The sequence below is a fragment of the Vidua macroura genome, chromosome 20 (genome assembly GCF_024509145.1).
Source record: "Vidua macroura isolate BioBank_ID:100142 chromosome 20, ASM2450914v1, whole genome shotgun sequence".
NCBI classification, from domain to species: Eukaryota; Metazoa; Chordata; class Aves; order Passeriformes; family Viduidae; genus Vidua; species Vidua macroura.
The window spans coordinates 6,708,078-6,733,722 of NC_071590.1; positions in this window are offsets into that span (position 1 = coordinate 6,708,078).

The following is a 25,645-nucleotide window of genomic DNA, read 5'->3' on the forward strand; positions in this document are numbered from 1 at the left end:
TCCTACCCAATTTTAGGAAACTGGGAACAAGTGGTAGTGCATGATGTTCCTTGAGGCTCATTTCCAATTCCTGGGCCCATCCATGTACACCAGGAAGTTTTTCTGGGTGTTGTTTTTGGCAGGTGTTTGCTGCTCTGAGTGATGCACACCTGCTTCTGCTGGGGTAGCTCCTTCTCCCAAGGGGAATTGCTGCACATCCATATTGCTGGGTTTGCTGTGCCATCAGCCAGAGCACTAGAGATGCAGGGTATCAATGCTCAAGAGCATTAAGATATCTTATAGGATCAGCTGAATGACCTTGAGAACTGGAACAGAAAATCAACTTAAAACAGTTTGTGTGAAAAGCCATTTATTTGAGGACTAATAAAAAACAACCCTCTGCTCTAAAGTGGATGCTCATTAGTGACTGAAGAGTTGGAGGGTTTTAATCATGCTTTAATCAGCTAGTATATGATAAAAACATCAAGCTATGTGAGGCAAGGTATTTCTAGTGTAGCTATACAAGTGCCACAGCATTATATAAGCCTCTGCTGTGAGATCTCATCTCGAATGCTATGTACAGCTCTGGCCTGCAATGTGGAGAGGCAAAAAAGAAACTCAGCTGGGGCGAGTACAGAGGAGGACTACACTGCTGAGTAGGAGAATGAGGTTCTTTTTTAGGAGGGGCCTGGAAGAGCTAATATAGCAGAATGAATCCTGAGAGGGGCATATGATTTCCCACTTATATAAAAGATAGATGCCTCTATCTATCTTACTTTCCTTCCCCTGATCATAGGCTAAAACTGCTGAAGGTAACTGGTTAGTAAATTGTTTGTTAATCCCAGGAAAGTGAGGGCAAGGAAGCTGTGGAGGTGTCTCCATTCTCCTTCCACCTCACTGCCAGCTGACCACAGCCATCCAAACCCTGTAGCCACTGGCAGGAGCTGTGGAATACTTCACAAAGGCTCTGGGCTCTTCTGACTGTGCTAATTAAGTGGACTCACAATGCTAATTTGGATTTTTGGCAAGCTAGCCTGTGCCTTCCTTCCCCTCATCATAAATCTCCCCTGCTGCCATCCAGGTTATTCTGGATGGCTTCAGCCATTACCTGGCCTGAATATGTATTTGCTCAATTGAAAGGGCTCTGGAATTGTTGGTAACTAGATGTCCGTGAGGTGAGGATTCCTGGGGCTGCTCGTGTTTTGCTTTAAATTAAATGTACACAGCAGAGATGAAATTGGGAGGCTGCTGCTTTGGAAAGAGGCAGGTGCCAAGGCAATTACACAAGAACATCAAGTTGTGCATGGCGAGGGAAGATCTGGAGCGTGCTCTGCCGGGCCAGGTTCAGGTAGTTTGCTGTTTGTCTTAATTCCCCCTGGTGGGATTGAACTGTGTTTTCACTGGGCGTGAATTTTAAATGAGTTGTTAGTGACCCTTTACGAGTCCCTGGAGGGGAGATTCTGTTAGAGCCAGAGCGAGTTTTTAAGATGCATCAGGTGGTTTGTTGTTTGTTTGGGGCTTTTTGTCCCCGAAGTCAAGCTTGGAGGAGTAATACATTCTCAGAGCCGTTGTAAGGAATAAATGGTGGTGTTAGATGGATCAGGAGTGACTGGTTGCTTTGTGCTGTGTGTGCTCTGCCTGGCAGCTGGGATGAGTGAGTGTGTGTGGGCTCTGTGTTCCAGCACGACGGGATTGTCCTTTTAGTGCAACGGGCGTGAGAGTGGAAGCTGCTGAGTCTGGTGGTTTGATTCCTAATTCCTGGTGATATTTACATTTGCTGCCCAAGATGCAAGATAACATCTCGAGGAGGGAAGAGTAACTTTCCTTCTGGGTCCTTTTCTTGTCACCTTTCCTTTGGCCTCCTTGTTCTGTAGCCCTTGAACAAGTGGCCACTTGGGAGAAGAGTGGCCACCCCACAGGGCTTCTCCTTCAACCCTCAGGCAGCTGTAGGGCTGCTGGGGAGGCTCAGATGGGAAAGAAAGGGAAATTTCACATCACTTTGATATCAAAGGCTTAGGAAAAACATGAAATGGAGTGGGCTGCCTACTTCCAAAACCTGCATTCATGGAAAGGAGTGGTCTGCGGCGTATTAGGCATTATAAATACTGGAGTAGTGCAGTAAATATCAGTAATCTTATTACAGGGAGTGGAAATTCTCTTTAATATATTATCTGTGAGGATGCAAGAGGCCCACAGACCTTCCCGCAGTTTTTAAAGTCTGTTTTTCATGTTTACATTTTTGCACTTCAATCATATGCATATTTAAAAAAAAAAAGTAGTTTGAATCGCCAGATGGATTTTTCATGAGGCCTGTTATGCATTTTTCTGTGTATTTTATTTGGATATTTAGGTGTCTGTGTTTGGGGGGTAGGGTGTTGTTTGTTTTTAGTTTTTTTCCTGTTTATATTGCATTGATTTGTTGTTAAATTCAGCCTCTGTGCCATGCCAAAAGCGTGCCTTTGGGAGTGTTCCTCGGCTGTTTGTTGTGCTTTTCTTTTTTCCCATCCTTGTAAGTTATTTCAAATAAACTGGACACTTGCAGAGGCTTTTTTTTTTTTTTTTTTTAATTTGTCCCAAACATTTTGCCCTTTAAAGGGAGATTTTTAAACAACTACAACAAAATTCAAAATTGAAAAAAAACACTCTCCTGAGCTCCTTTTGTGTTGCCTGATGAAATTTTCTTTAAGGTCCCACGTGAGGATGTTACCTCTCACAGGGATGTAATTCCCAGGGATAGCCCAGGTTAGGATAAAGGCACTTGGGAAGCTGCACTGCAGAGGATGCACCAGAAATGGGCTCTTTGCTCTGAGAGTTTATCCTCAGGAAAGTTGGCAGAGCAGAGCTGGTTGCTGGTTTATCTGATGGAGAAATGAAAGATGTGCACATTTGTCATGTCCACTCTGACATCACCGCTGAGCAATTAAGAGGAAGAAATCTAATTTTTTCTGCCATCAGTTTAGCTCTCGGAATTCCCCCATGGCTTATTGTACAAAAGGCTGAAAAATAAGAGTAATAATCCGATTTTTGTCTGTTTCTAGTGTTTTATGTTTTCCATTAAAGCCTTGCTGCTATGCTGCACTGACTTCTTGAACTGCAGGATCAAAAAATACTCCTGCCTTTGTTTTTGGTGAAGACCGACTCTGAAAAGGATAAATATTATTGATTGAGGTATTTAATACACTAATGAAACCCACAATTATCGACTGGGTAATTAATATACTGTCTAAAAGTAAAGTTTGACAGCGCATATAGAAAAGCAATATTGACTTGGGCTTCTTTGGCAAGGAGCCTCGCAGGTTTTTATTTATAGACACTGAAACACGTTCTTCAAGTAATGATTCAATCCCACTTTGTGCTTGCCACAAGCTAGAAGGCTGCCCTTCTTCTTGCTGACTGTAAGGCTTTCACATTAGCTGTGGGGAAGGAGAATTTTCAGCCTTCAACTTCGCTGCTCCTGCATTGGGTTTTGGGGCTGGAGCTGCTCTGTGCGCGCTGCTGATTATTGCAGACTTTTCCAAGGAGCTTTCTGGTTTTTGTAAGCGAGTTTGGGGGCTTTTTTTGACTTGCTGTTGGTGAGTGGTGAAAGCCTGAGAGAACCAAGGGACAGCTTGGTGGAGCTGGGAGGGTTCCACTGGACAGGGGGTTTCCTCAGCATAGCTGCATTTTTGTCCTCGAAGCATCTCGTGGGGCGAATGCTCTGCTTTAGGCTCAAGGTGATACATGGTTTTGCTCTCAGCTTAAGTGGCCTTTCTTAAGCCTAGCAGCAAGATTAATCTTTCCCCTGAACTGACAGGTGTCTGCAGCCTAAGGTGTGTTCTTGTCTGATTCCAGAGTTTGGTGATGCTCACACATCTCCTTTAGCCTTGCTGCTCTTCCCTTTGCAGCCCAGCCTTGTGTTCTTTGCTGCTGCTCAAGTTGCCAGAGACTGCATTTAGATTGCCAGGAAGCTGAAGCTGCATTTATAAATGGCTTTAAGTTGTTCATGTGCCCCTGTGAAATGTTAAACTTCTTAGCACCAGGTGAAGTTATTTACATCCAACTCAGAAGCTGATAATGAAGGTTTTTTTAGATTTCAAGTGATTTAAAAAAAAACTTCCAAATCCCAAGTGTATCAGCTATGTGGTAATTGGAGCTTGTGCTGTCATTAAAAATGACAGCTTTCTCCAAAAACATTCTTAGTGCTTGTAAAATGCAGCTAACATAACCTATATTTAACTTGTATTAGCTAGAATTTCCTTTCTATGCTTGCTTACTTTCAGAGCTTTGGTGTGAATACCGAGGTCCTGCTCTATTCCCCAACCAGGAATTATTTTACCTGGTTGGAAGAATAGAAAGCTTTTAACCAGGGTTGGGGAGAGGGTATCTCTGTGGTTTTCCCCATAGAAATTTTGCAATATTTTTCCCCAGCCAGCAAGTAGAAGCCATTCTTTGGGCAGAAAGAAACGTTCAGCATTAATGTGTGTGACAAGAAAGCCCAGGATGCTAAAGTCTGGGGCAAAGCTCCTGTTCTTTAACCTCCTGAACATCTCTTTTTTTTTTTTTTTTTTTCCCTTTTTTTTTTCCTCTTTTTTTTTTTTGTCCCTCTGCGGTCAGTCAAAAACATTTGCATGTCGAATCGTTAAGGCTCTGTCCCATAATTGAGATGCTGGGTGGCAATCTGCTCCCCTCCTCCGCCTGGAAGTGTTCCACACAGAGCCCTCTAATTAAACAGAAAATGGTTTGTCATGTGTAACTGCCTCTTCTGAATGTAACAAACTCATTTCAAGAGATGCCAACACCATCCTTATAGCTGTTTTAATAATCTTCTCTTGAATCAGAGAGGGCTCTAACCTCGTATTTCACTTCACCAGCTGTTTATTTTGCTGTTTGCTTGTTGGTTTTTTTGGTTTTTTTTTCCCCATTGCACTGTGAACGTGTAGACTCCTTTTTTTTTTTTTTTTTTTCTTTTTTTTCTACGTGTGTGCATGGAAATCCTCATTAAGAGTAACTGAGTTGAAGTCTGTGAAATAGTCAGTTAGGGCTGAGGCTTTTAAGCTTTACTATTTACAGTGGGAGCACGTGCGGGCTTTCGGCTCCGAGCCCTGTCAATCACCCCCGCCTGTCACGCCGGGAGGGAGCCCAAAAAAACTCCACTGCCAGCCCCGTTTGCTGGGGAACGGAGGTGTTTAGGCAGTTTCCAGAGCTAACATCTATTTTGCAGACAGATGTGCATGCCACAGCCACCCTCCACACACGCCTGTAATAGAAACCATTAGCTCCCCGCTCCCCCAGCGCGGGGGAGAGCTGCAGTGTGTTCTTAATGCATGAAGTGTGGTCTGGGTAGGACACAAATAGTGTAGCAGATTACCAGGTGAAATTGGCTTTTACCTCTCCCCCATCCTTCTCAGACACTTGCCTGCCAAACTTCAGCTTTTAAGTCGGTGCTCAAAGAAATTCTCCCTGTGTAAAAGGCCTCTTGCTGCCTTTTAAATTGGCTAATGTTTGGCAGAAAATCCGAATAGCGGGTACAGTTATTTAGTGCCTTCATTACTTACTGCCTGGAGACTTTCTCTGATATTAGTGGCTCCTGTTTATTCAGAGTGTGCTCATGTCTGCCTCTCTCTCCTGTCAGCCTTTTAGGTAAGGGAGGACTTGTAGAAGATCAGGGCATAGCTTTGTGTCCTGGGACAGCACTTTTTCCTTGGACAGCTCCCACCTCCTGTACTGGAAACACAGCCCTTGCCTTGTTGTAACAGCTTCCTGCATGGCAGCACTGGTTAGATGAGGAGCAGTGTTCTCCCAGCAAGCCACGTTGTTAACATCCAGCTGGGATGTGAAAATCACTTCTAGGTTTATGTCTCTAAATATTGCGAGTATGATGCCACCATCTTCAAAAAGGGAAGGAACAGCAAGCTGACTCCTGTCAGTTTGTTAGAGCATATTTATAACTCAAATGCTAATTCCTGCTCTTGACTCATAATAGCTTCTGAATTCTGAATCTTTAAATTCCGGATCTCGTGTTTTGAGGTTAATCCATTCAGATAGATTGGGAAGCAGAATTTATAATTTGGAGAAGCAATGTCAGTCCTTCTTTGCTTCAGTCAGTCATTCCATGTTGGCTATAGGTCCCACCAGCAAGCCACTATTTGACCCTTCCTTAGAGACTAGTCAAACCCAACATGTTCATTTTATCTGACTTCATCCTGCTGTTCCCTTCATACTCATACCTTGGCCCATAAGCTTAAGAATCACAGGAGCTGGCTGCCAGCACATTTGCCTGATTCTGATTTAACTCATTCAGCTTATTGTGAGCCTTAACCTATTTTCTGTGCTGTCTCCAAGTGTACAGCTTCTGCAAAGAGATTAATAATTCAAAAAAATATATCTTTAGTCTTCAAACCTCTCCCAGGCAGCAGTGCAGACTTAGAGGGTTTGAAGAAAGGAGTGGCATTAATATCCCACCTATCAGTGGACATGGTCTTTAGCATCAGCCCTTAAGCCAGCCTTTGCAGTCAGAGCCTGTGTCACCACAGCTCCTGGCTGATGCTAAAGCTCCAGGAGCTGCCTTCACCTTGTAGAAAGCTTTGCTTGACTTGCTCTCGTTATACTCCGGTGTTGTATTGGATTTTGGGGACAGCGTGCTCATTGCCAAGTGAGACTGAAGGAAAAGAGTAACTGTGTTTTGATTTAGAATTTTAATTACTCTGCTTGGAAACAAATGCAAAAAGACGAAGCAATTTGAAGGTGAATTTCTTTTTGAAATTAAAACTTAGTGTCTGATGAGTAGGGTTTTTTTCCCTCCTCAGTTAACAAAGCTGGTGAAAGATCACAGCATTGTAATGGTCCTGTTACTGTCATTTCCTCTGATTAATGGGATGTCATCTGGTGTTAACGACTGGTCCAGTCCTCAAGCAGCAACCTATTCCCATGCTTTGCCTCCTCTTCCTTGAGCATTTTGAGGACATTGGGGATCTCAGAGCAGGAGATGAACCACGTCCCCTCTCCCAGCTCAGGCTTCTCCTTGAATTTACCAAACCTGAGGTGGTTGATTTAGCATTCCTCCTCAAGGGATGCTCCTGAAAATAAACTTTAGACTCTGCTTATACACCTTAGTTTATTGTGGTGGGTGCTAAGTGCTTACAGGGGGGGCATTCATCCCAATTGAAGCCTGCAGAACACTGTGTGCCAGCTGTGTGTGACTGCTCCCATAAATCCCCCTTCCAGGAGTTCCTGGCTGTGCACTTTATAAGTAGGCTTGTAGCAAACACCTTGCAATACATATTCATTATTTCAGCTTTGCCTAATGCATAAGGCTTGGGGATGGGGGGAGAAGGAAGTGGCTTCTTCTCACCAATTTATGTTCCCTGAGCTAATCCACCTCCCCAGCTTGGCACCGTTAACTTTTAGTTGCAATATTTTGTGTCTCGCAGAAGCAAGTTTTAATTGCACCACAGAAGTCCCTTTCTGCCAATAGTTCATTAGACTTCATGAATGCTCCAACTGCAGAATGGTCTCTCTGGATTAGCATCATCTTCCAACACACCCGTCCTGCTGGATCGCTGTCAGGTGAATTGATAAAAGAGTATTTCTGAACGGAGCCAAAAAAGTACTGGGGGTGAGATACAACAACCTACAGGCTTCCAGACAAATGAGCAGAAACCAGGGAAAGCCATAATTCTGCATTCAGGACGTCACAGGCATGGCAGGAGCTTTGGAAGGTCTAGATTAAAAGGGAGCTATTTTTCTTCTGGAAATAGGAAGAAGGGATTTGGTGCCAGTCAGAAGCAAAGCCTACCCGAATCAGGCAGGAAGCAAAATTCACTGCAACAGTTCCTCCCAGAGCCCAGAGCAGCCGCAGTGCCTGATCAATAGGCAGAATCCAGAGGTGCAGGCAGGAGCATCTCTAATATGCCCACACTAATTAACTCTGAATTATCAGGTGTATATGTGAAACCTTTAAATGATCATCCCAGGATTTAGCAAGCACTTCTGTGTTGCCTGGGCTCTTCCTCTCCATGAAGCTGTTAGTGACCCTGGCTTGCATTTGTGGGGTAAGTGAGCTCCATGCTGCTGCTAAAGCTGAAGGTGATCCAGCAGTGCAGCCACTGGAATAACCCTTGGAAATAGGGTTTAGGCTATAAACCTTGTTTCAGCTATCTCATAAGAGCTGCTCATCCTGGGAGATAAGTCATGGTGTGCCTGTCTTTAAAAAATGACTGGCTCAGCTATTGTCTGCATAAAATCACCTTTGTTTATAGTGCATTTTTCTAATGGCTCGAGCAGCAGAGTAAAATTTAAATAAGTAATTATTGTGCAGAAGGCGCACGCTAAATGGAATGATTTCCCTGGCTGCTCTGCCCTTTTGGCTGCACTCTGAGCACAAGGCAACTCCCTTGGTAATCAGGTGGGTTCGACCAGGCAGGTTTTGGCAGCTTATGCACCTCTGCTGCGGGAGCTCGTCTGCAGCTCAACATCTGCCTAAGCAAATCAGCCAAATTATTGGTGCAACCCGGGGAAAAGTCTAAAGTCTGGAGGATTTTTTGGTTTGATTTTATTTTTTGGGAGGGTTCTGGCTTGTTTTTTTTTTTTTTTTTTTTTGGTTGGTGGTGGTTGTTTTTTATGGTTTGTTGGTTTTTTTTGTTTTTTGGTTTTTGTTTTTGTAACTGAGAAAGGCAAGAAGCACAGAGCCTGGGCTTGGATTTTTATCCCAATAACTTGATGTCCCTCCACAAACTGGCCCTTCAGAAAGCCACCAGCACTTCTTCCGGAGCCAGCAGGTGGAGCTTGAAGAATAGCATCAATATCCAACCCCATTTGTGCTAGAGCCCATTGAGTGGGAACTATCTGTGCTGAAATCCTGATTGAATAAAAATTGTTCATTATGCAAACTGTCTGGTTCAGTACACAGAGGCAGCCCCCAGGCACAGACCCCAAGTAGCTGCTTTCTCTTTCCCCAGATTAAAACATATGAACTGCTTTGATGTAATCTTATAACAAAGCCTAATGGACATTTTATATCCTCTGAAGTTGACTGTCATTTCTCATTGCTCTGCTTCCTCTGGCCTATTAATACTCCAACCCAGGGAGTCATTTGGGCTCTTTTTGCTCGCAAATACGGTACATTTCCCATCCATATTTAAGTTTTTTTTATTTATGTTTAAATACTGTTAGATTACATTACAGTATGTTTAATCCCTTGTTTTTTCCATAGCTATTTATCATTTTAATGGAATGCTGCAGAATATTACATTGTGCAATGTGTTTAAATTGATAAATTGTATTAGAAAAATATTGGATAGGATTTTTAATGGTAAGTGGGGCTTTAGTAGATATATTTTCTCATTAGTAGAGTAACTGTACACAGACTGCATGAGGCTGGAATGTTAAGGATTTTGGGATAAGCTATATTTATGACTTATTTGACTAATTAAGGCACAATTTTATCATAAAGTTTTTCCCAGACTTTTGCTGAGCAGGATGAAGGAGGAAAAGTTGCCCCAGTGCAGTTACTCTACAACATCAGTTGCCATAACAACTTCATGCAATACTATATTTTTACTTGAAATTCCTTTTAAGACTCAGTTGCTGTAATAATTTGTTTCAGCTGTTAAAAGGCATGTTTCTCTTTGTGGTGGTTTCAAGGCTCTCATTACAGTAACAAAAAAGTGGTTGTATTAATATAGACTCTTTTCATTTCAACATATGCAAAAGTTCAATAGACTCCAAAAATAGAATTAAAGGGTGGAGGTGATGAATCTGCTATAAAATCTCTTCCAGTCTTTAGGAAAGAGGAATGGGTTTAGCTAGTGAAGGTGAACTTTATTAACAGCCTTATGGAGAGATGCTGCTGTTACTCCCTACCTGTAATTATTGCACCCAATGGGAAGCTAAAGCTGTAACTTCATGTTGTGCCTCCCTCTGCCTCACATCACACCCAGGCCCTGTAACTTCCACGAGAGATGGGGAATGTGTTTGCTGTCCAAAAGAGTTGAGGCATCAGCCAGTCACCTTTCCAGGGCTGTTTTGTGGAGTTGGTCCCAAAGTCTTTGCTCAGGAGAACAGCACAAGGGAGCATCAGCTCCTCCTAATCTATCTGCACCCTTAAAATTCATTAAATAATCACCTCACATGAACATGTATTGTCTAGGTTTTGGCCATGGGCATACTGAAAGTATAAAAACAATTTTCAGGCAGCCTGGAGCATCATCTGATTTCTGATTCTGATGTTAATTCAGTGGAAGGCAAGGTGTGCATGATAAGAAAGTTGCTCACTTTTATTTTTAACCCTTTCCCCTAACTTTGGTGATTGTTGCTTTCTTCCAGGAACACGCTGTGCTGGAGCAGCCCCTGCCCATTGAGCCAGCCTTGTGCTGTTATAAATCCCCCATCTGGCTTCTGGCATCTCACGGTGCAGGCAGCAATTCCTCGAGCAAGTTCTTGTTCTAGTTCAGCATATGGACCCTGCTTCTACTGGTGGCAGGCAAATAACAAAGTTTTTAGCTATTTGGTTAATTGAGACAGTCAAAATACTGCTTTTTTTGGATTATCTCCAAGTTTCTCAGGTCCATGGAGCAAGAGGAAGAGGTGTCCTGATGGTTTTTCCAGGTGTTTTTCCTCCTAGGGAGGATGTGGAGGCAGGAGTTGAGCTGGTGTCTTGATTTCAGTGCTATTCAAGTGCCAAAGGATTGTGGCTTTTCTAACACAGCCCTTTTGGAGCAGGACTGAAGGTGATAAAACCAGTTTTCTTCTAGGGCAGAACCAGTGTTTGCTTTCTGGAGCTGGGGGATGCAGAAAGCCTAAACCTTCCTTTCCTCCCTGGTTCCAGAATATGGAGAGGATTTACCCTCACTGCAGGAAGGAAAAAAACACCAAACTCCTTGAAATCTGTGATTATCCCTCCCCTCCATGTCTTTGACAGGATTCTGACTCTGCTCTGCCATTTTACAGCTCTCCAGCTGGATCTTAGTCTTCCGATACGTTTATGACTCTGCTTTTTCCTGCGTTCTGGTATTTTTGTTACACCCTTTCCTAACCCTGATTCTCTCTGCTGAACGGAAAGGGTTAAAATGGTTGGGTTTTGCATCCCTTCTCTCTGTCCAGTTCCTACCACGACCCCTGGATTTTTAATAGCAGTGGAGATTATGGTCATTTAATGCAGCCCCCTGCCTGCAGCAAAATCTTCATCAAGGTTTTCCTGCCGCCTCCCTCAGGCAGCTCATCTTGTTGTTTAATTGTCTTTAAGCTTTCTCACAGCTTCAGATTTTAACTGTATTTCCCTCAAACTGTAACTGTGGCTGAGTTTTGTGGCTCAGGAGAGTGACCCCTTTACAACTTGGTGTCTGTCAGCTCTGGCTGTGAAATTTGGGCTGGGCAAATTATTTTGGGTGAGTAGAGATGATAGAAAAGGGCACGTCTCACCATGAAAGATGAATCATTCCTTTGCCTTTTACTCCTTGTTGTAGTAACATTATTCCTGAGGAATTTTTTGCTGTTTATGTGATTGTCAGATGTGATTCCATCAGAATTACAAAGGAATTCAGCACGAATTAGTGGCCACTTAATGTTACAGAAAGCTGTGATGTAAATGTACTCCATGATCTCATCTACAACTCAGTCCTTAGCAGCGGATGCTTCAAGGTAGATTTTTTCCCTAAAGTGGTCATAAATTGCAACCAGTCATTGGACTCCCTCCAGTCCTAGAGCAATTACTGGGCCAGTTCAGCTGAAGGGTTTGATCAGGTGTTTTACTAGCAGGATTTTATTTCACTAAATGAACATCTCCTAAAGAACCAGGAATGTAATATTTACACCTTAAAGTGCTGCTGTAATGGCGCTGCATTTAACTTCACTAGGAGACCAGGAATCCTGTGGTAAAATGCCTGATAACTGCTGCATTTACCAGGGGGATGAATTTATAGCATTTGAATTCCTCCAGCAGAACAAAGGGCTGTATTATGAAAGGACCCTCTTCTCCCTAACAAAAGCTTTGAGCCAAGTCCTGTTTCCTTCTCTAGGAGACGTTGTGGTGTTGCTTTGTATCACTGCAGTTGTTGCCTTGCCTGACTGCCTGGGAATCTTTTGGATAAGTAAGAAGAGAGGGGGTGTCATCCTTCTGGTTTACCCTCCACAGGTTGTGTGTTATTTAATCCCATGTGCAGATTCTGGGAGAGATTCTGTGGCTGCTGCGTGCGAGCTCCGTACGTGGCGAGGCGACGGAGGTGGGATTCAAATCCACCTCCTTCAACCTGGAGTACCCATCCTCCCTGCAAGCTGGAACGCCCATGGCACAGCCACAGAGCTTTCCAAAGGCTGTCCCTCATCCCTGGGCCATCCTGTCCCTTCCTGGGGCTCAGGATGAGCATGCTGTAAACCATTGCCATCTTTACTCCTGGCTTGTGGCGCCACCTCTGTATAAATAACTTCTGTTATGCAGCTTCCCTTCCCCTCTATTTTCATCCACTGGTATTAATAGTAGCTAATTATTGCTTTTACTATTAGGTCATGTGTTGTAAATACACTAAATGTGGATTGTGTCCTGTGTGTGCTGGTTTGGGTGCTAATGCCTGGATCCTGCCTCTTAGCATGCAGCCTAATTGCACTGCTCTGCCTGGAATGCTATTTTTTGGGATAATTGCTCCCAAAGTCTCAGCATTTTAATGTAGTCAGTATTACATGGTCTGGCTAAAAATTGTTCTAAGCAAACCTTGGGTTCTATCCCAAAAGAAATCATAGCAGAGCTTCCTGGGAAAAAAGGGGGTTTTCCTCCTCTCTCTTTCCTCTTCCCTGCAGTTCACTGTGCTGGGATTACTGGGGTGGCAGAATCCCTCAGAGCAGAGCCCTGCTGTCACTCTGCTGCCTGCATCCATGGGTGGCAGGGAGATGAGTCGCTGACAACCTGGTCACTGGTGAAAAATCTTTTTAATTATTTAACTGGTGGTAAACGCCTACTCTTATTGGTATGGGCATAAGCTGCAGCTTCTCTAATTTTCCTCTTTAATCTCTCCTGGAAGAGCTGAGTGCCTGCTCTCCTTGGCGTTGTGTTTCCCTAAAGAAAGCTGCTTTGAAGAAGTCGGCTCCCTGCTCAGGATGCTGATGCGAATGAGTCCCTCAGCAAACAAGTTTCAGGCTTTTACACTAAAAGCACTTGAGGGTTATTTGTGAGTGTAATGTCAAGACAGCCTAATGGGAGATATGAGCCCCGCTCAGGTTTAAACCACGCAGCACTGTGAGTTTCCCAGGTGTGATCTTAGTGCTGATTTTGCCTTTTTCTCCACTTTCCATTTGGGAGATGGAATAGAGCAAAATCCCGCGTTGCCTTTCGCAAGGAGACTGTCTCCTCTACTGACAGCTCCAGAAGAAACCTTCCTGCTGCTCTGTGGGACCTTTGCCTCCCCCCTCTCAGGCCAGGAATGCAGACCCTGCTCCTTTTGCAAAGGGAATGCTTTGTGCATGGATGTGTTCACTCCATCAGCAGCTGATTCTGGTAATAAGCAAGTCCTACAGCCTGGGCTGTGCTGCTGCAGAAGAGCTAATTTTCTTCCCTTTCCCACTCTTCGGGGCACAGCAGAACATATGTGCTGTTACCTCTTAATTCTTCTGTGGAGCATTAGGACTAATAAAAACCTTTCAGGGTTTCTGATGTGAGAAGCAGCTGCCATTGCATGCTAAGAGAAAAAGACTGATTAAAATAAAAAGCCCCACGTACTTCTCCCAGTAACAGGGACAGGGAAAGAGTTTGTGACCCCCTCCTGTGGTAGGTGACGCTCTTCTTTGCTTGACTAATTGCAGCAGGGCTACATACCTGGGTGGTAACGAGGGACTGAGTGGCGGCTGTACCCTTTAAATAACAGAACATTGAAGTGTCATTGCTTTCATGTTTGTCTACTTGCTTCTAATTATTGAAGGCAGCTGACTTTAAAGCATAGGCCATTTCCTCCCCTTCCTGCAGCGGGGTCATAACAGCTTGTTTATACACTCCTAAGCTGGCTTGCTGCAACAGATTGTGACTTTAAATAGAAGGTTGCTAAGAGTGAGGTAAGGGTGCCGGGAGAAACGAGCTTTCTCAAAACAAGTCACTTGGTATTTCGGGGATCTGGGAGCAGCAGGCAAAAACGCATCCGTGGAGAGGTGCGGGCTGGGCGGCGCTCGTTGGCGGTTGGTGTAACAACACAGATCTGTGCATATGTAGGTATATCTGCTCTTTTAGAAAGCACAGGGGAGTGTGATCGAGCCAGCCATGTCCTGGGGAAACCTCGCCCAGGATTTTCCTGGACCATCTCACGAGACTGTGCCATTACTAGTTATTTATTCATCCTCGGCAAATGCCAGTAGCTCCTGTTTGGCATTGGGCTGAATATCAAGAAAGTTGATTCATTGACTTGAAAAAACAAAACAAAGCCTACACTGGACAAATGCTAGAAAATATGTGTTGGTAAAGAGGTGGACTGAGTGATGAACATATTTTCTATCTCTCATTTCTCTGACTCATGGCCCTAACTTAGCGCAGATTTTATCAAAGAATTAATTACCCACATCCTTTAATTTCATATATATACAGTTTGAGATTGTTGTTTTTGTCTTCAAATGCCTCTTATCCTCTCCCCAGTAGACTGTTGCTGCTAAATAGATGGGATTATTTTCTTGGTGGCCACGCCAGATTTATTTATACTGCTAAATCTGCATGAGGAGTTGGGGTGAAGACAACTATCAGACTGTCAATTTTAGCTTTACCCCCTTGGATTTAGTCCCTGGCAGGCTTCTGCTAAAGTCTCGGAAAGTAAAATTCATTAGATGAACCTTAGCATGATTTTTCCATGGCTCTGATTTTAATCAAAGTGCGGATTTGAAATTGTTTTATCGTTAGAATCTGTTGACTGAACGTCAATGCAAAGCAATTCCCCCCTGCCTGGTGTAGAGATGCATCCTGTGTGCTTAGGAAAATCCCAGACTGAGGGAGTGGAACAGCAGAAAGGGTAGAAATTAGCCTCTGAGGTTTGCAAATGCACTGCAGGCTGATGTCTCTCTGCATTTCAAGGACTGAGGTTCAATTGCAAGGCTGTTCTTCTGCTTACCCATAATGGGCAAACTAATCAATTAAAATGGTCTGCTCTTAAGCCATTGCAGAAGGGAAGGCTTGTTTCTAGTAACTGCCTTGCAAGGTCTGAAGGATGCGGGTTTAACACAACAGCCTTTTATCTCCAGATCTGCAACATCAAGGCGCTGTGTTACACCCGGGTACCTGGCAGCGCAGGGAAGACAGATTCTGGGGAAGCTCTTTAGTAGGTTACTAAAGAGTGGTTTTGCATAAGGCAGCGGAGTTGGTTTTCTCTGAAGACCAATTTACACAAGCCCCAGTGACTGCAGTGAGCCTGGAACTCCCAAACCTCCGGGCTGTGGCTCAACATCCTAAAAGGAGATATTGAGGCACCGGAGGAGAGCTGGAGGAGGGTCACACTCACGCCAGGTTTTTTTATACTTCGAGATGGAAGCCTGTGTGTTTAAGAGCTTGTTTTAAGAGCCTGCATGCCCGTGTTTTCCATAATACTTCCTGATGAGATCCGCCCTGGGTGTACACATTTGAATTTTAAGAGCTTTGCTTTCCAGGTCAGCACGGTGCCTAACTCAGACCCAGCTTTCTTGTGAATGAAAAATTAAAAAAAAAAAAAAAAAGCAGAGTAAGGCGTTGTGTGTGCTGCTCTGGTGCGGGTGTGCTGACTGCAGCATGCTCCTCTGGGTAAGTACAGTGCTCATCCGAGGCTGCAGGTAACCCCCTTGCCTGGCCAAAATCTGCCGCGTGACAGGCGGCAATTGTGTGTGCTCGCAGAACATTTTGTGTGCTCGCAGAACATTTTGTGTGCTCGCAGAACATTTTGTGTGCTCTCAGGCAGGACGAGGTCAGAGCGTCCTGGTGCCGGCGCCGCCGCAAATCGGGAGCACCCGGGCTGGAATTGGCGGCTGCGGTGATGTAAGGAGCGGTGTAAGGCAGAGGTGAAGCCAGACCCTAATGACAGCTTCTGCCTGCTCGCAGAATTCTGCATAGAGATCAGCACTTCCAGCAACAAAAGAAAGTAGGTCAGAGGCAGGTCCCCCTCGCCGCCTGCGCGCTGGAAGCACATGTGTTGGATTACACGCCTGCAGATTGAGGCAGGAGTGAGTGTGATGGGTGTTTTTCCTTCGGGAAGGTGCTTGTGAAAGCAGCGCGGTGCTGTCGCTCCCACCGTGAGGTTTTTTCGTGGAGCTGCTGCATTCCCGATGCCTGAGGAGCTCGGGGACCTATTTGTGTACTAAAGTTCTGGGGGGAGCTGCCCCCTGGTTTGGGGAGGGGTGAGGCACCTGGGTGTGCTCCTGGTCCCTGCCCACGTTCTGGTAGCCTGATGCTGAGCCTCTCGTTGCCTTGCTGCAGCCATGAAACTCCAGTTCTACTTGAACGATTACCCGGCACGTTAATTGGGACTCCCGCTATGATTAAAAAGAAATTTCAGATTAAGCCCGCCATGCTGTAGAGCTCAGGAAGAAAACATCTCTTTATAAACACAGCAGGAATGTGGGGACTCCATTATTACTATTTTCTTTTAACTTTGAGGAAGCTGGCTCTCTCTGCTGCCCAGACCACAAGGAGACAAGTGTGGCCATCTCTCCACCATGGTCAGAGCTGAGCGGGAGGGATGCTTGCAGGGAGATAAAATTGCAGGGTGTTTCTTCTTCTTTTTTTTATTTGAACTTAATGTGATAACCATAATGGATTTATCTCTGGAGATTTCAGATCATGTCTATGGGAGATTCAGCTTCTGCCACTCCTAGGCAGAGCTCAGGGGAAGTTCTGTACAAACCAGGTGAGTGGGCAAGTGTGGTCCTGGCTCCAAGGAGCAAAATATGGTGTTTAGTGTATTTAATTAATTACACACCCTTTGCAGTGCTGTTGTTGGACAGCTCTGAGAGTGTCTCCAGCTTGCCTTGTCCCTGGGGCACATCCCAGGTGAGCAGCATTTGCTTGTTGGTCCCATTGGACACCACTGGGCAGGTGATGTGCTCCGAGACTAGGGATATTCTCTTCAACTCTCAAATATTTGCTCTAGTTATCTTCAGTTGGGAAGGCTGTAATGTTTCCAGTCAAAATCCAGGCCTCCTCCTCCAGACACTGCCTTTCTGATGGAGAACATCAGCTGAGGGTGTCTTCTCCTCCTCCTCCAGTGGAGCTTTCTGTGCGCAGTGGCTGAGGCAGGAAATCCCGTTCGGATGCGTTCCCACTTGGCAGGGGCACGGGGAGCTTCCCCCTGCCCATCAGGGGAGCAATTCCAGCCCTTCCAGAGCACCAGGGGATAACTGTGTGTGTTCAATATCCAGAGCAGGAATCTCTGTGGGTCTGCAGCTTCCCAGCCCTGCCTTTGCTCCGTGCTGGACTCGCTGAGCCAGTAGGTGAAGGCAGCAGTAGATTATCCCCCGCTCCCCCCTGGAATTTTTTTTCCCTTTAAACTTACCCTTTGGTGTTCCATCTGAAGCAGCATGAGGTGAGTAAACTCCACTGCTCAAAATAAGAGTGGATAAGCTCAGTTTACTTGCATTTATTCATGACTTCACCACTCCACTGGGGCCTGAAAATCAGAGCCAAAAGGAACTGCAGTGAAAATTGGCCTACATGCAATGGCTTTAAATAATCTGCCCTTTTGCTCTAGTTCTGGGTTGAGATGTGCTGGAAGCCTGAGGAGCTGGGATCTGCCTTGATGTAGGAGCTGCTTTTTGTTTTCTTTCCCTGGTGTTGGTTTCTCTGTGTACAGTGTTACTTGGGGGAAGTTACAAAGTGGGGGGAAAAGGAAAAAAAAATGCTGTATTTAGTGCATGACTAGGAATTGCCAGAATCTGCATAATGAATTAGCTTTTATTTCCAAAGCTGTAAAAAGAGAGAAAATAGAAATAAAGTGAGCAGCCTATGTCCCAAATATTGACACCTGGGAACAGACTATTGTATTGGACTAAAAAACATTGTTCTGCTGGAAGAGGAAGAGCTCATGTTAATAGTGAATTCTTGTTTGCCCTTACATTTGTGCAGACTGTTAAGGCAAATATGATTCCCAGATGACGTGTGGTACATGCATGTGCCTGACACTTGCACCAGGCAGGGAAGGAGTCACGCAAGGCATCGGAGAGCCGAGAGCTCTGGGTGAGGCTCAGCTTCAGCATCTGAGCAGAAATAGAAATGGATCCATCTGCAAACCAGGTCATCGCCGCTCTTGTGCTTTTTCTCTTGGGCCCCCTTGAATCACATCATGATTTTCTTTCCCCCCCCAGCTCCCTGCAGCTGGGATTACTTTTCACATACTCTGCTCACATAATTGGCTCTAATAATTTCTCAGCTCTCAAGACAAATATGTCCACCTTTCCCCTCGCAGGGCTGCACACACCCACTCCTGCCAGCACGTATGCCCTCCTTCCTGCTGCTCCTGCCTCTCCCGAGCCCTTCCCTTCTCTCTCCCTGCTCTAATCTCGAAAATTCCCATCTTCCTTCCCGGAGATCCACTCAGCTGGTGGCTTGGTGTGCTGTGCAGCCCCCTCATGCAGATGTCCTTGGCTGGTCCCAGCTCTGCTCCTCGCCTGCCTGCAGGAAGGGGATCCTACAGGCACACAGGGAGATGGAGCCTCACAGGAGGAGATGCTGTCAGGCAGGGCTGCTCTGTGCCTCTCTGCTCTCTGGATGCTGGCACCGACATTTCAGGGCAGTGCTGTGTCAGCAGCACATGTGGAGAGGGATTTTGGAGGTTTCCCATCTTTGCTCCAGAGAAAACCCTTCCAGCTACCCAACGAAGCCGGTGGCCGGGGTCCTGCCGTGCCAGCTGGAGTGCCAGGGAGTTGAGGCAGGCTGTTAACATCCTGTGGTATATTTAGTTCAGGTTTAACAGGGGCTCCATATGTGTGTGTTCTCTTGTTTCCTTTTGCTTTCTACGTGCTAAGTAGATGCAGGGAAGAGTGGAGAAGTCTTCCCGTGACAGCGAGGGTGAGGTTTCACTGCTTTGTGTTCTGCTCTCCTTTGCTGGGCTGCTTCCCCAGGCTGTGCCTTTAGGAGCTGGAGAGGAACAAGTGGCACAGGGACTCCTTCTATCAGGGATCCCTGAAAAAGTGGAAAGGGATAGGATTCTCCTGGGGGCAGGGCACACGGCGCCGTGGAACAGGATCCTACATGCAGCCAAGCAGATTTTGCACATTTGGTCCTCCCCAGGTTCCTTTGGAGCCAAAGTAGTCAGTGCTTTTTCTCTTAAATTATTACCTTTTACATTTTTATATTTCAGAGGGAGGTTAAGGCATGAGTTGAAAATCACACAGATAGCCTGTGATTCCCAGGAGGGGTTCCAGGAGGGCTTATTCTGAGGACATGAGGGCATGCAAGGCACTTCATGAGACAGAACACGCAGAAACGCTTCCTCAGAGAAGATGTGTGAGGAGCCAACACCTTTGATTATGGGATATTTTAGCTGTAGAAGGATTGACTGGGGGAATCATGATGAAAACCTTTTCCAAGGAGAGCAATTTGTATGCACTATTGAGAAATCAGGCCTGAGAGAAGTTTCGCAAGGTCTGGAGGAAAAAAGAAATAACCAAGTCATGCTGGTAGGCTCAAAGTGGAGGTGTTAAATCTCATCTAAGGGATGGGGAAGGTGGAGACAAGTCCTGTGCTGGGGGTGCTGTGGCACCTGCCCAGGTGGAGAGGGATCACCTGGTGCAGCTCAGATTGAAGCAGACAAATCCATCTCTAGGGATGGCAAGCCTTGCTGGGAGTGGGATCTGCTTCTCTGGGGAACAAAGTGTGTGGATGTGGGGGAGAAATGGAAATCTTCCTGGGCAAGTCAGCAAATAGCCAAGAGTTTCATTATTCCATAACAGCCTCAGCAATCCTCAGCCTGTCATATGAACAATTCTGTATTTTAATAGAAGTGTTTTGCTTTTGACCGTGTGTGGCAGAGCAGCCCCTGAAAAGCAGGAGAGTTTTCACTGTTTCCATCACATTTTGGGTATCCTTCAGCTCCATTTGTTTAAATCTCCTGTCCCCCAGGCAGGTGAGATACTGGAGCCTTGCAGGGTGTAGCAGGATATAGTTTTGGCAGGATGGATGTGTGAGACACCAGAGATGTTCTGTTAGCCAGGACATCATTGCCAATCACAATTTGGTACTTAGATTTTGAGACTCTGTAAGTGTCAGCTGTAAGTACAAAATAACCCCCACCTCCTGAAGCTTCCAGCAATGCCTTTGGTCCCTCAACAAGATCATGGCTTGGGCTGCAAAACACTGATTTCTGCCTGGATCCCCAGAGAAGAGAACTTGACTCTTGTCATCCAAACGAGACCCGTAACTTTAAACCCATGCTTTAGCATCCCCCTTTTAGCAGGATTCAGAGCATCTGGCGGGTGCTGCAGCGTGTTGGCAAAAGGAGACCACAAACAAATGGAGAGGAGAAATGGAGAAGAGGAAGGAAATGTTGAGTAATGTTAGGAAGTGTTTCACAAAGCAGCTGGCAAACAACGCCTGCCTGACCCTGTGCCTGTCTGCAGCCACCGGGGCTGTGACAGCCGACTCCCTGCGAGCTGGGAGTGCAGGAAGCTGTCCATAAATCAAAAGTACCAAGAATATCAAATTTGTTTATTACTTAGGGTATTACTTGCTGTGTTTGACTCATGTGGCTATCTTGCTTAGTTTCTTTTAGCTGTGTTCCCTAAAAAAAATAACCCCAAAAAAATGTTGGTGCATAACTACACCATTCCCTTTATCCTTAGATTCTTTCTCTCTTTTTCTGAATTTTTTTTCCCCCAGAAGATAGCGAGGGAGCTGTGGTGGAGCTGGTGGTGTTAATGTTCTGCAGCAGGAGTGAAATAGCCTGGAGATGTGCAGCAAGAGCAGGGGCGTGTGCCCTAAATAGGAGGGTTAAACAGGGCTTATTCTGAGGGAAGCAGTAATTGCAGCTTGTGTGAAGCAGTAATATTCTTTTGTGCATTATTTACCCAGGAACATCTGCTAATACATATACATTCTCCGGTGCATGTAAACAACCTGTGCAGGAGGAGGATTAGGAGATTTATAAAAAAATTAGAAGGAAGTTAAAAGGGCAATTAGAAGAGCAGAAAGAGATATTGAGCAGTGAATTAGGGAGGATATTTTAACACACAATCAGAGCTCCCCGAGACGTATTCAGAGCAGAGAGAAGGTAAAAGAGAAAATTGGCCAATTACGAAATGATAGCAGGGAATTGGTGACATGAGAGAAGGTAATGGCTGATTTGTTAAACAGTTATTTTGATTCTGTTTTCACAAAGGAGGAAGAGGATGGAGGGGCAGCTCCAGAAAGGACTCAGGCTGTGCGGATGAGGGTGGGGATGAGCCTGCAGAGAGATAAAGATGCATCTGCAGAGTGGCTGGGCGTGGGGAGAATTTCACCCGTGTTCACAGGGTGGGGGGGAAAAATGGATTTACTGAGCAGCTATTTCCAGCAGGGAGCTGGGTAACGAGGGACTTGTGTTGTTCACCAAATCGGCTTCCTTTGAGTGGGGACCAGAGAGGTGGTCACTGAGCTGACACGTCCTTCTCCCTGCTCAAGGCTGCTTCTCTGGCAAAGGGGAGGACAGAGATGGATGGGGACCCTGGAGGGGTGCTGCTCTGGGGCTGCTTTTATGTGGGCAGAGATGTTTTTGGCTCGTCAGCGTGACACCTTCCCCAAAAACACACACTGCAGAGCGTGAGCACCTGTGTCCTGCTTTCAGAGTTGCTTTTGCTTCCATCCGTAACCCACAAACTCCAACGCAGTCAGGAATACAACAGCATCCCTGGAATCACTGCTCCCACCAGCACTGGTGCCGGTATCTCGTGTTTCTCCAAAGCAGGGGTGAGCTCAGGGGCTGCTGGATGTGGTAAGGGGGGCTGGGGGCACAGGGGGTTGGTGCTAACCAGCAGGAGCTCAAGGAGATAGTGAGGAAAAGGGAAATAATCTTGGTAATGGGAAATGGGCTCTTGGGAAGTGTTCCTGGGGGAGTGGTTGAAGCTAAGACAGGGAAAGAATACACAGGCAGGGGATTTAGGGAAGGATGAACTTGAAGGACTGCAAAAAAAGTGTTATTTAGCTGCAAGAAATGTGAAGTGGTGCTTTTGTTCCGCTCTGTCCCTCTGAAGGGGAACATGTCACAAAGCAACTTTCTGAGACAAAGGAAATAGTTTGGAATTGGTGCAGGGGGGCACAAGCGTGGTCTGGGAAGTGAGGGGGAATACAGGAGAAACTGTGGTCTCATGGTGTTGGTTTAGGCTGATAAACTAAAAATTTATTCTCAGTATCCAAGAGGTGTTTGGTTTTTCATCCTGCCTGGGAGGATAAAAGAGATGCAGTGTTGCGTGGTTTCTGATTTCAAAGCATCTACGAAAAGCTCTATATTAGCAATTATGGGATGAAACTGTGGAAAAGTGGTACAAAGGAGAGAAAATTGGCTCCGACTCAGGAAACGGGATTCTGCCGCTGGGAGTGAGTTTCCAGAGGCACAGTTTGGGGTCTCTTCTGGGTTCTCTGGTGTTTATTTTTTTTAATGGAAAGGATTTGCATGAGCAGCCCAAAGTCAGAGCATTAAAGCTCACTGACGGAAGGAAGGGGAAAGCAGCCACAGCAACAGGGACAGGTCTCATCTTCCAGAGCAGCACAGGCTGGAGAACACTAAAGGAAAGGCAAATTGGTGAGCAAATAAAGGCTCAGGTGACATTTTTCCCAGGGGAGGTGTGTGGAGCTCACAGCTGAGCTGTGGGGAGCTGCTGGCAGTGTCTGCCCAGGCAACAGGGCCTGTCTGCCCCCACCCTGAGAGGGGATCAGGGCACATGCAAAGGATGGGCTTGTGATAGGAGCATGGAAGGGTTTAGAATGTATAGAATCACGGAATCATTTAGGTTGGGAAAGACCTCTGTGGTGATAAAGTCCAAAAGTTAACCCAGCACAGCCAAGGCCACCAGTAAACCATGTCCCCAAGGACATCCACAGGTTTGTTAAATCCCTCCAGGAATGGGGACTCCAAGCCAGATGCCCTTGGCCTTCTTGCCCACCTGGGCTCATGTTCAGCCACTGTTGACCAGCACCTCCAGGTCCTTTCCCACTGGGCAGCTCTCCAGACACTGCCCCAGACCTGTAGGGGTTGTTGTGACCCGAGTGCAGCACCTGCCTCGTGGCCTTGTGGGACCTCATCCCACTGGCCTCAGCCCATCGTTCCAGCCCAGCATCACCTCAAAGTGGCCCTGGTGCTTCCCACCACTTTGGGGATCAGCTCTCTATTCCTGCCAGACACCTTGGGCGACTGGGAGCAACTCTGAGATCCCAAGTTTCTCCAATTTATCTCCAGCCTGAGTCAGACAATCTCTGGCAAGTCTGGGTTGTACCTATGTCCACTCAACTGGAGAGCTGCTGCTTCAGAGGAGAGGGGATTTCTGCCAGGCCTCAGAACAACATTCAAAATGCATGAAGACATGCTGTAGGAAGGAGCTGGGGAAAAGACACATGAGCACGAACCCAGGGCCGTGGTGAGCTGAACCACGCAGCTGGGAAGTTCGTTATCGAGCCTGAGTGTCAGAGCATGCCATAAAAATTTAGTTTATCCTCAAAGAGCTGTGGTCGTGGAAGAAGGATGGGAGCAGGGAGGGATGGCAGCTAAGGAGGAGACAGGAGGAATATCAGGAACCTGTGTGTCCTGGTTTGGGCTGGGTTAGTAGATTTTCTCTCTAGGAGCTGTGGTTGGGTTTCGGATGAGAATAATGTAGATAACACATGGATTTTTTGATGTTGCTCAGCAGTGCTTGCCCTGAGTCAAGGACTTTTCTGCTCCTCTGAGGATGCTGTGGGGCACAATAAACTGGGAAGGGACAGCTGATCCCAGTTGGCCAAAGGGATATCCTAAACCAAATGGAATCATGGCCAATATATAAACTGAGGGTCACTGGCTGGGCATCGGCAGGTGGTGAGGAACTGTGTTGTGCATCACTTGGTTAGCATATTCCAATTCTATTGTTGCTATTATTATTTCTCCCATTTCTGTCCTATTAAACCAGCCTTATCTCAAGCCATGAATGTCACTAGTATTTTTCCCAATCCTCTCCCCCATTCCAGCATGGCCGTGTGGTGTTCAGCAGCTGCCTGCCAGGTTAAACCACAATGCCATGTCAAGAGACTTCTCCTATTTAGCAGTGTATCATGTCTGCCTTCTGGTTTTTAAACAGTTGCCTTTATCACTAGGAGTTAGAGCACTTGATTGACAAGGCTTGTAATACACCATGGAGTTGCCTTTATTTTTCCTACATGTTAAAGGAAAAGATACTAAAAATACAATTATGGTTTTGAGCCAGGCGTAGTCTGTTCTAATATAATTCATCTCAAAGACTATCCACCATGCCTGCTGCACCCAAATCATTTATAAAACATTAGCATCTCCTGTGCTGACATTTCACTCCTATATTACAGGAGTTACACACAGACTTAAAAAAAAATTAATAAAGTGCTTCTCTTCTTCATTCTCCCACTGAGAGCTTTGATTTCCAGAGTATGAAACGAAATAACCAACATAACAACATGCTCCACTTCTGAGGGACAGTGCCAGACTCATTCAGTTGCTATTGGTTATAGAGAGTAGGACATGAGGGAGCTATTTCAGATCACGGATTATTTGTTCTGGCTGCATTGGACATCCCTTTAGTGGAGCTTTAGAGCCCTGTAGACAGGAAAGTTTGGGTAGGAGCTGGAAGGCAGAGGGCTTGATGAAGTAACCTCTTCCTTTCTCCTCCCAGAATTACTCTTGCTATTCCCCAAGAAGGGTGTCTAAAAGAGAAGCATCCAAGCCTCTGGCTTTCCTCGCTTGCAAGATGGACAGAGGAGGCCGTGCCCCTCCAGCTTCCCACTCTCACCATCCAACTGCTCGTAAACACAACTGCATCGGGGAATTTTCTGCTTCTCTTTTCAGTGGGAGTTTCCCTTTCCATTTCCAGATACCTCCAAGGGATCTGCCACTGTGTAAATACCCTCTCCCCTTCCTCAAAGTGGTTGGGAGGGCAGATTTCCCCAGCTGGCCCATCCTTCCTGGAGCTAATTGTGTGTCTGATGGAAAACTGCAGCTGGTTTTTTTTTAGGATTTCCAGCCCCACACCTGAGCCACAGGCCCAAAATACCACCACTGAGATACAGTTATGGAAAGAACAGAAGCCTTTTCTTGTCCAAGACCACTTTTATTTCCCTTGTTTCATTAACTTCAGTGTCTGTTTGGTCTCACATATCCACGCTGACAAGGAATTCACACCAACTGCAGAATTTGGGCAGCACCTCCCCGAGCCCACGGGTTGCTGTGGGTGGAGCTGCCGGCTCTGCCATGCCCCCGACCAGCAAACACATCCTTCCAGCACATGGTTTTACCCAGGAAGAGGGGAACAGGATGCCCTGCTCCCTCTCCTCCACCTCCCCACAACCCCCTTTGTACAGCTCTCTTGGACCACCGATTTCTCTCTCCTGCCATGGACCAGAAACCTCGGGCACCGCGCTTCTCGCCGGTCCTCTACAAGCTGTAGTTTCTCCCTACTCTGACTCTTCCAGAATCTGTTCCTTTTAAGAAACAAAACCCCGCCTGACTCTGTCAGGTCTATCTGCAGCCTGGGAGCTGCTCCTTGCTGCCCCAGTGAAAACCTTAGTCCAGCTATGAAG